General features: G+C 38.6%; 1 long non-coding RNA gene across 1 annotated transcript; it reads left to right on the top strand.

Annotated features, from left to right (window-relative positions):
- The first annotated feature begins 678 nt into the window (after positions 1 to 678).
- On the top strand, positions 679 to 6,670 carry LOC109366406. Its single transcript, XR_002112717.1, has 4 exons — positions 679 to 763; positions 3,872 to 4,075; positions 5,879 to 6,055; positions 6,520 to 6,670. It is a non-coding gene; the product is annotated as an uncharacterized LOC109366406 (long non-coding RNA).
- Positions 6,671 to 8,402: the final 1,732 nt, after the last annotated feature.

Below are 8,402 nucleotides of genomic sequence, written 5' to 3'. Positions count from 1 at the left end.
AAAATAAAATATTTACAAAATATGCACAATAAAATCTTCCATTTATTAGCGTGATTTATATTTAACATCAGTGTGTAATAGATTCATAACAGCGTCAGCATAGCCATTTGTTTGTACTTTTCAAATGCTTAGAATTTTTGGTGGGGAAAAGTGTGTGTGGGAAAAAATTCTCAACTCTTTAGGGCTTTTATCTTGCCAATAAATTTTCTGAAGTTGTGCACACAACTTTGAAAAGAGGTCCCCACGGACAAAAATAAAATAGAATCATAGAATCCTTAAAGTTTGAAGGACATCTGAAAGCCATCTAGTCCAACTCTCCTGCAGTGAACAAGGACACCACAGTAATATCAGGTTGCCCAGGGCCTGATCCAGCCTCACCCTGAAAGTCTCAGGGACGGGGCATCCACCACATCACTGGGCAACTGGTTTCAGGGCCTCACCACCATCACAGTAAAAGATTTTTTCCTTATGTCTAACCTAAATCTACTCTCCTCAAGTTTGAAATGCATGGTTGAAATTAAAATCAGTCACAATCAGAATGTCAAGAATAAAGTACTGTATTGAAAATGCTAAGTCACGGCCAGAACCAGTGATTGAGAACCTGGTAGGAAGGCAGGAACAATGCAGGGGAGTTCAGATGCATGGAATACACCTGAGTGACTGGAGCCAGGATCCACCCTTTCCCAGACCTCATTTAAGGGTTGGAAGTGGGAGTAAGTGTTTATTTTGCTGGTGATCACTGTATACTTGAGGCCTTCTGAAGGTAAGCAGCTCTTTTCCTTCATTTCTGCAGCTGCTGCACTTGGGCTTGGTCTCATTTGCTGCAGCCAAAGACTTTATTGCCCTGCTATTATTGTGGTACTTTCTATCCCATTATGGCATTACAACTACGAAAGAAAAATTAGAAGTCTGATTTCATTGTATATTATAAGATATAAGCTATGCCACACCCTCTACCCTACCTCTCTTTTAGGTCCAAGAGCTTTTCAGATGTGTGTTTCTCAAGCTCTTATCCCAGCTGATTAATATATAATGTTACCTGGTGGTATGACTCAGAAGAATTTATGGGCACGACTTCTGCATTTGGATATGAATATGACCATAGGAAACATGAAAAATCCACAAGTGACTCTGATGGAGATAATTAGCCTCATATTGATAGCTGTTTTAAAAGCTCTTGATTTATGAACCTTTTAATAGCATAATTCCCACAAAATTAATTATACTGTAAATTCCAAAGAGTGGATCCTGAGCATTTATAGGCTGTTCATTTAACAATTTTTATTTAAGGCCCTCAAAGTGGATCACAAAAATGAACCTATTATAAAAAATATAAAAAATCTTGCCTCCCTTCAAAACACCATTCCATCTCCCGGCTGTCCCAGCACAAAAATGAACATTTTTCAGGGATCATATGAGAAACAGCTTTAGCCATGTGGACCAGATTTCCAAATAAATAATTTTCACCTGAACATAAAGATCTCAGGGAAACAGTCACATCATTCTCCTGCACTGTTGAACTGCAATGATTTTGCTGCACTGGTAAACCTGACTACATGTAAAGGACTTCTGTGAGAACTTGTTAAGACTTCTAATGATGATCAAACGTTATTGTCTTTGTTTAATTTTTTTGAATCTCTCCAGGACAGTACTTGCTGCTATCTTGTCTGTAGCATGGCGTACTCCACTGAAGTGGTTCTGCACAGAAATGCAGGCTTTCCTGTATGGAGTGAATAGGAAAATCATGTGTTTTTAATTAGCTGTAAAAAGACTGAGAAAACTGGTGTTGCAAAGCATATGAAAAGCCTTGACTGGCTTTGACTTTCTGCTTGAAGAATCAATGGAGTACTTGCCATTCTGCAGTGAGTGATGAATGGGAATTCTATGGCTCAGAGAAGGGGTGGGGCTTTAAACACAGACACTTTCACTTTTGTACTAATGGGCACTTGCTAATTTACTCCTGCTCTATTGTCTGTTTGTGGTTCATTACTGAATCTGTGTTAATCACAGCCTCCCAGAGATGTTTTACAACATTTCTTGAATCACAAGCAGCTGGTCTGCTGTAGCAGCACACAGCGCACCTCCAGTCCTCCTCATTCTGTCCTTTTCAGCGCAGGGCCAGCCCAGGAGTCAGTGGGGAGAGTAAGTGGTAGTTCCAGAGTGGGACAGTCACCTTCTACAGGTCTACACACTGAGAATGGTCTGCAGCATGGGTTGGGCAGGAAATCAATGCTAACATCAAATTATGTTTTCTGAGCTTTGCCACAGTTTGATCTCAGCTTTTGGAAGTATATACAAGCAGTTTTTCCCCTAGTTAGCTCATAGGTATGGGTTAAAACAAGTTTAAATTTTAATTTTTGTTTTCCATCCTCACTGTCACTCAGATTCTCATGCATTTAAACTTGGTAACACTTACTAAAGCTCCTCAGCATTGATTTCCCTTCAGTATCCAGTACTCACCTTTCTGATGGCATAGAAACCGAAGATGTGTAAGAATGCTAAATAGCCATTATTATTTATTGTTCTCAGAACTATCTTACCTTCAAGATCTATGCATATCAACTTCTAGATGTGAGGTATAATTTGTATTTTATCATATTCAAGTAGTTTAATGTTCTGGGTACTTATGTGGAGGGTTTCATATTTTGGCAGCTAATCCTGTATTATAGAGAACTGCAGGAGTGAGGAAATACAATCTACTATTGTAGATACATATACATAGACCATCTGTGAGTATAATTACTTTGGTGGTACTTCCAAACACATTCTTCTAAAAACTTTTCCTCCCAACTTCTGAGTTATTACAATTTCAAAACAGTTGTGTAGGAATTTTCATTGTTTCTAGCAAAACTAGTTGAGAGAGAATTATTTATATAGTAAGGAGTAGCAAACACATATGCTTTGAAAACTTCAGATCAATCATCCAAGAATATAACTTGCACATTAAAGGTGAAGTTTCTCAGGAGCTGCATGAATTGGCAAAATGCTGATTTGTCTCTGTTGCAATCACTTTTTCCAGATCATTTGATACCCTGCAGAAGAATTTCCTCACCATGTTCTCTGTCTAAGAACTGGACTTGATCAATCTCAATCAATTTCCATTAGTGAGAAAGCTATCTTTTTTTTTTTAAAAAAAAAAAAGAAAGCAAAGACTGTCTTAACTCACCATAGCAGAAACACCATTTTATTTCTTTTAAATCTGTCCAAAATGAAATTCATGTTGGCTTAAGAAGAACAAGTAACTGAGATGCAGAATTGCTAAGGATATGTGAATGAGTATTTTTCTCTACTCAAAGTTATACTCTTCCAAAAATTAACTTTTGTGTTCTCAAAAACTGAACTAATGAACTTTTTTTTTTTCCCCCAAGTTTTCCAAAACACATTGATCTCATGGTTCACCGATTCATCCATAGAGGTGTAGTAGGTTAACCTGGGCTTATAGATGCCTACCTAGCTACTCTTACTCCCTCTTCTTGACAGTCCAGGAGGAAAAATAAAATGAGAAGCTCATAGTTTGATGTAAGGACAAGGAGATCCTTAATGAGTTACACTCATGGACAAGACAAGTTAAACCTGGGGAAAAATGACTTAATTTCTTGATAAATTGAGTTAGAGTTGAATGGTGAGAAATAAAGAGAAAATACAAACACTTCTCCCATTTCCACCCTCCTCTCCCCTCCCCCCCATCAGCTCAAAGTCATTTCCAGCTTATCTAACTTATTTCTTATGTTCCATATAGCACCTAGGGGTTCCATATAGCACCTGAGGAATAAAAGTTGCTTTCTGCCACTCCATTTTCCTCATTTTTTTCCCCTCTTCTCCAGCATGGGTCCTCTCTGGGCTGTGCTAATTCAGAATAAATTTGCTTCAGCACAGGCTGCAGTATCTCCACATCAACTTGCTACGGTATGTTGTCCACCATATGCTGAAGACTGGTTATCTGCTCTGCAAAGATGTCTTCCATGGGCAACAGGGAACCTGCTCTGTCCTCTGGAGCACCTCCTTTATCTGCTCTGGCAGCGTGTCCTGCAGTATGCATGTCTTGCATTTGGACTGAGGCACCAGTTGAAAGGAGGTATGTCTGGCATGGGACCATCCCTTCGCCAACACCTCACCATGTAAAGCCCCTTACAACAGCATGATCCAATGGCTTTTCTGTATCTTTGCCTTGTTTGTCACAGAGCTTGGTGGAGTGTTGGAAAACTCATGCTTTGATTCTTAAAAGCATTTGAGATATGATGAACTGTTTATAACAAGGAGCAAGTGTCTAGATACTCTCAAGTAACAGCTTGGTCCACAATATCTGGTTTGCAATAAACGCTTAGGCAATCTATTGGAATTTTTGTAATTTATTATCAGTTAAAATAAGATCCTCAAAACTAAACCTTGCCAACCTCAGTAATCTGTAAATTTTTATGAGTTTAAAATATTTTGTCTTAAATGTTAAGAAATTTATGCTGAGCAACATAATCTGCTCTGATTTTTGCCCAGCATATTCTCTGACAACTGCAACTTTACTGTGTCACCTTTTATGTCTGATTGATAGCCCTTCTGTAAGTCAGAGTCTAAGATTAATGATCCAGATCCCTAGTCTTGGTCACCTGATTCCCAAGAAGGACTTGGATTTGAATTATGAAGGTTAAAAAAAGAAAATATTTTTCTTGTCTTGCAATGGCTGAAAGGTCATTCATGAGCACAAGTGGTTTAAATAATTTATTGTGAGTTACTGAGACATAACAGTTACTGATCTGTCTTTCACTACAGTGATGTTGTATTTTCTTAACTGTGTTTTTTCTTCTGCATTAGAATTAAATAGCTTTGATTCTGTAGTAACCAAAAATGTTTAAGTACACTGCAACTGTGTAATGATGCATCAGACCTTTGTCTTTCATAGTCTGACTAATAGAGAAGTGTCTTTATATGACTACCTGTTTAAAAGATACATGTTCTGTTTGGGAATGGCATGCATCTATCAGATTTGAGTTCATCATTTATTTCTGAAGTAGCCTGTGCCTACTCACTTGATTTGAGACTCCAGTGCTGATCTACTTTTTGGACTTTTGTGTTGACATTAAGAGTGTTCATACCTCATTAAACTTGTCTTTATTTTGTATGCATCATTTTTTTGATATATACATGCCTATTAGGTCTTTTAATAACTCTGAGAAGTAGTCTAGAAGTTAAAAATTACTCTCTTGGCTGCTGGGATTTCACAACTTTCATTGTCTTCAAGACAACTAACAAAATCTTCTTTCCCCCATTTAACTTAAAATATTTATATATCCTGAAGACATTCTGGATCTTATTCCCTGAGAGAATATGAAAGTTTGATCTCTTGACAAGTGTACCTACCAAAATGTTTTTCTTCTTCACTATGACTGTAAATGATTCTGGTTGCTGTGCAAAACAACCAGAACACCTTTCTTATTCCCTTTGCTTTCTCTCCTTGTCCATTGACAGTGAGCAATGACTATAGACAGGAGTTAAGGTCTCATCATGAGGATAAGGCCATCATGGCAGAACGCCTTTAGTTCAAGGAAAGAGTGGTATTAAACAATCATATAATTAAGAAGTAGGTGGAAAACAAAACCACATCAGAAAGAAAAGGAAGCATGGGATTCTACTAGGTGTTTGTTACGCTCCATGCTGAACGAGCCCCCACACTGGCCATATTTTAATGATGGCTTCAGGCAGGAATGGGCTGCATCAACTCTTGTATGTTCCTCTGAGCGGTCTAGGGATGGGCTGCCACAAATTTCCACGTTTCAGCTCTGCAGCCCAGCTACTCCGTTAAGCCCCTAGGGTCTTCCACCTCCTCTGTCTTACTCAGTGTGTCCTGCCCAGGCTGAACTGGACACTCTTGGGGCTGTTCCTTCAGCAGGGCAAGAGGTGGAAGCTGAAGATAAGCAAGCAAAGTGAAAGAATATAGGAAATCACAGCACTGAATAGAAGAAATGGGGAAAAAGGTTTTTAAAAAAGAAGTGCTGCTGCTACAAAGGCTGATACTCCAGTTGTACTTCTGCTGGCCATTAATGGGAACCAGAGGAGGACTAAGGTATGTTTGTTTTTGTTATGTTAAAGAATGCATCTTAATTTCTGTGTGCCTTACTGCTAAATCAGCTGTTATTATTTTATCCACTTAAAAAAATCGGGAATAATTATATTGAGCTAACAAAGGAGTCAAAAGGATTAATTAATTGAAATTCAAGTGCTACAAAAATCCAATAATTAAGTTACAAGTAATAAGCCTGGAACTGGAATTCTTGTTATAAGTAGACTGGCTTTACGTAGACAACACACTTTTTTTTTTTTTTTCTGCTAGACTGTGTATGTCGCACACAAACTTTCAAATGTTAAATTCTAAGTTAGTTGAAATGTTTATTGTTCTGGAAATTTATGAACTATCTGTATCCTTGTTTAACATTCTCTGAAACTGTTGCGAAAATGTGAATACAAGTGTATTCTCTAGGTCTATTAAACAGTAGAAGAAGCCACAGATCTTGCCTTTTTTCTTTCAAGGCTGCTCCCTTGGTTGGCCTTAGTGATGACCATGATCACCTGCCAATGAAGATGTTTTGACTTTTGCTTGCACAGTGACAATGACTTGGCTTTATGGATAAGTGCATGGTTTGCATTGATTTACATCACAAAAATAAATCAGATGAAACAGTGTGAGCAGATTGTGTCAGACTGACTTGATCCCTTTTTTTGGACAAGATAAGTACTTTTCTTGACAAGGATAACTCTGTAGATTTGATCTCTTTGGCACTCAGTAAAGCTTTTGGCATAGTGACACATGGGGAATTGTTCACTAAGCTGAAGAGGATGAGGATTAGCAAAATAATATAAATACAGTAAGGCACAGGCCAAATAGGGGACAATGAGATGCTTTATGCTGACAGTCAGCTGGATGGAAGGATGCTGCTGGTGCACTTCCTCAGGCAACAGCAGCCCTTCACCCTTGGCTGAGTAGAGGGACCTGCCAGTGAGGCTCTCAGGGAGATGACACTTAGGGGCACTGCCAGTACTGACTGATGAGTGTCTGATAATCACATGAGAAGTAATTATGAAGGCATAGTAGTACGTAACGTGGAAAATACGATAAGGTAAAATGGTGTAATGCCAGCAGGAGCTAGATACAGGAATTTCTGCCATGAGCTGGGGGCTATCATGGGAACAGGACAAAAATTAAATCCTTTCTGGTACAATTGGGCCATAGGGTAACTGTTAGCCAACAATATGATGGAGCAGTGAAAATGGCAAAGTACACTAGCTTACAGTTCACAGCACTCCCATCCCTTCTGAGCTCTTTATAACTGGCCATATTTAGAAACTCATCTAAAATAGGTAATTCCACCTATACTGAAGGAAGCTCAATTCAGAATAAAGAGGATATGCAAAAGAAAGATTGGATATGCAAAAGAGCAGAGGGACAATGTAATAAAAAAGGCTAGGAGAGGATTAGTTTAGCTTTGCAAAAGGAAAGGTATGGAGGGGTCATCATAAAAATCTTAAAACATCTGAGAGTGGGTGAGCTGGCTGAAGTCAAGGCTAGTATTGTCAGGAAAGATAAATTGATATAAAGTATTCAGAAATAAATTGAGGAGTAAAATTAGAAGTTCCTAACTGTTATAGAAATGAGTTTCTGACGTCCCAGAGGAGCAAAAAGGAAGCAGGAAAAATTAAAAAATGATGTTAATCATCTGAACTTCTGAATGAAACTAAGCAACCTGATCTGATGTGATGAAGGATCTAGAGATGAGGAAATGGTGTTGCCCAAAAAGGTCCTTCAAGGATATCTTTGAGGACTGCTTAGCTGAGATAACTGAACTGATTTCCTGCTGTACTCACTTTGGTCTTAGCTGGAAGCAGAAAAACAGAATGAGGATGACTACACTGGCTCTGTGGTCAGCAGTGGCATGTACAGTGGCATGAAAAGAGCAGAAGGCTGAGGACATGAAATCAGTATTAACAGAGACCTGGCTGCAAATTCAGTGGTCCTTAATGTATAGAGAAAAGAAAAAGCATACTGAGCAGCCACCATCTTTCCTCACCTTTTTTGCACTGATGTTCTTTGTGAACACTTCCATGGTCAGAATGAGTGGGTCTTGATCTCCCAGGGGCATCCCATATGTGGTCCTATGCTGGGCAGTAACAGGAGAAAATAAGCAAGGCATTGAGAGGTGTGCAACCTCTCATGCCAGATTTGCTTCTTATTCCCATAGACACCTCAAGAAAACACAGTCCAGTAACATTGCCTATTTTAAAACTTATTCTTCTAATTAGTCTTGACCTCTGTGCCTTCTTCAGAATACATTGTGAAAACCGATCTTATGCCCAGGAGCTGTTTGAACCTCTGATTTCTGCTCAGCAAAGATCTTAAAGTCAATGTTTTTTTTTTT

The sequence above is a fragment of the Meleagris gallopavo genome, chromosome 2 (genome assembly GCF_000146605.3).
Source record: "Meleagris gallopavo isolate NT-WF06-2002-E0010 breed Aviagen turkey brand Nicholas breeding stock chromosome 2, Turkey_5.1, whole genome shotgun sequence".
Lineage (NCBI taxonomy): Eukaryota > Metazoa > Chordata > Aves > Galliformes > Phasianidae > Meleagris > Meleagris gallopavo.
The sequence above is the reverse complement of the archived record's forward strand: the minus strand, read 5'-3'. Positions and strand labels throughout refer to the sequence as shown.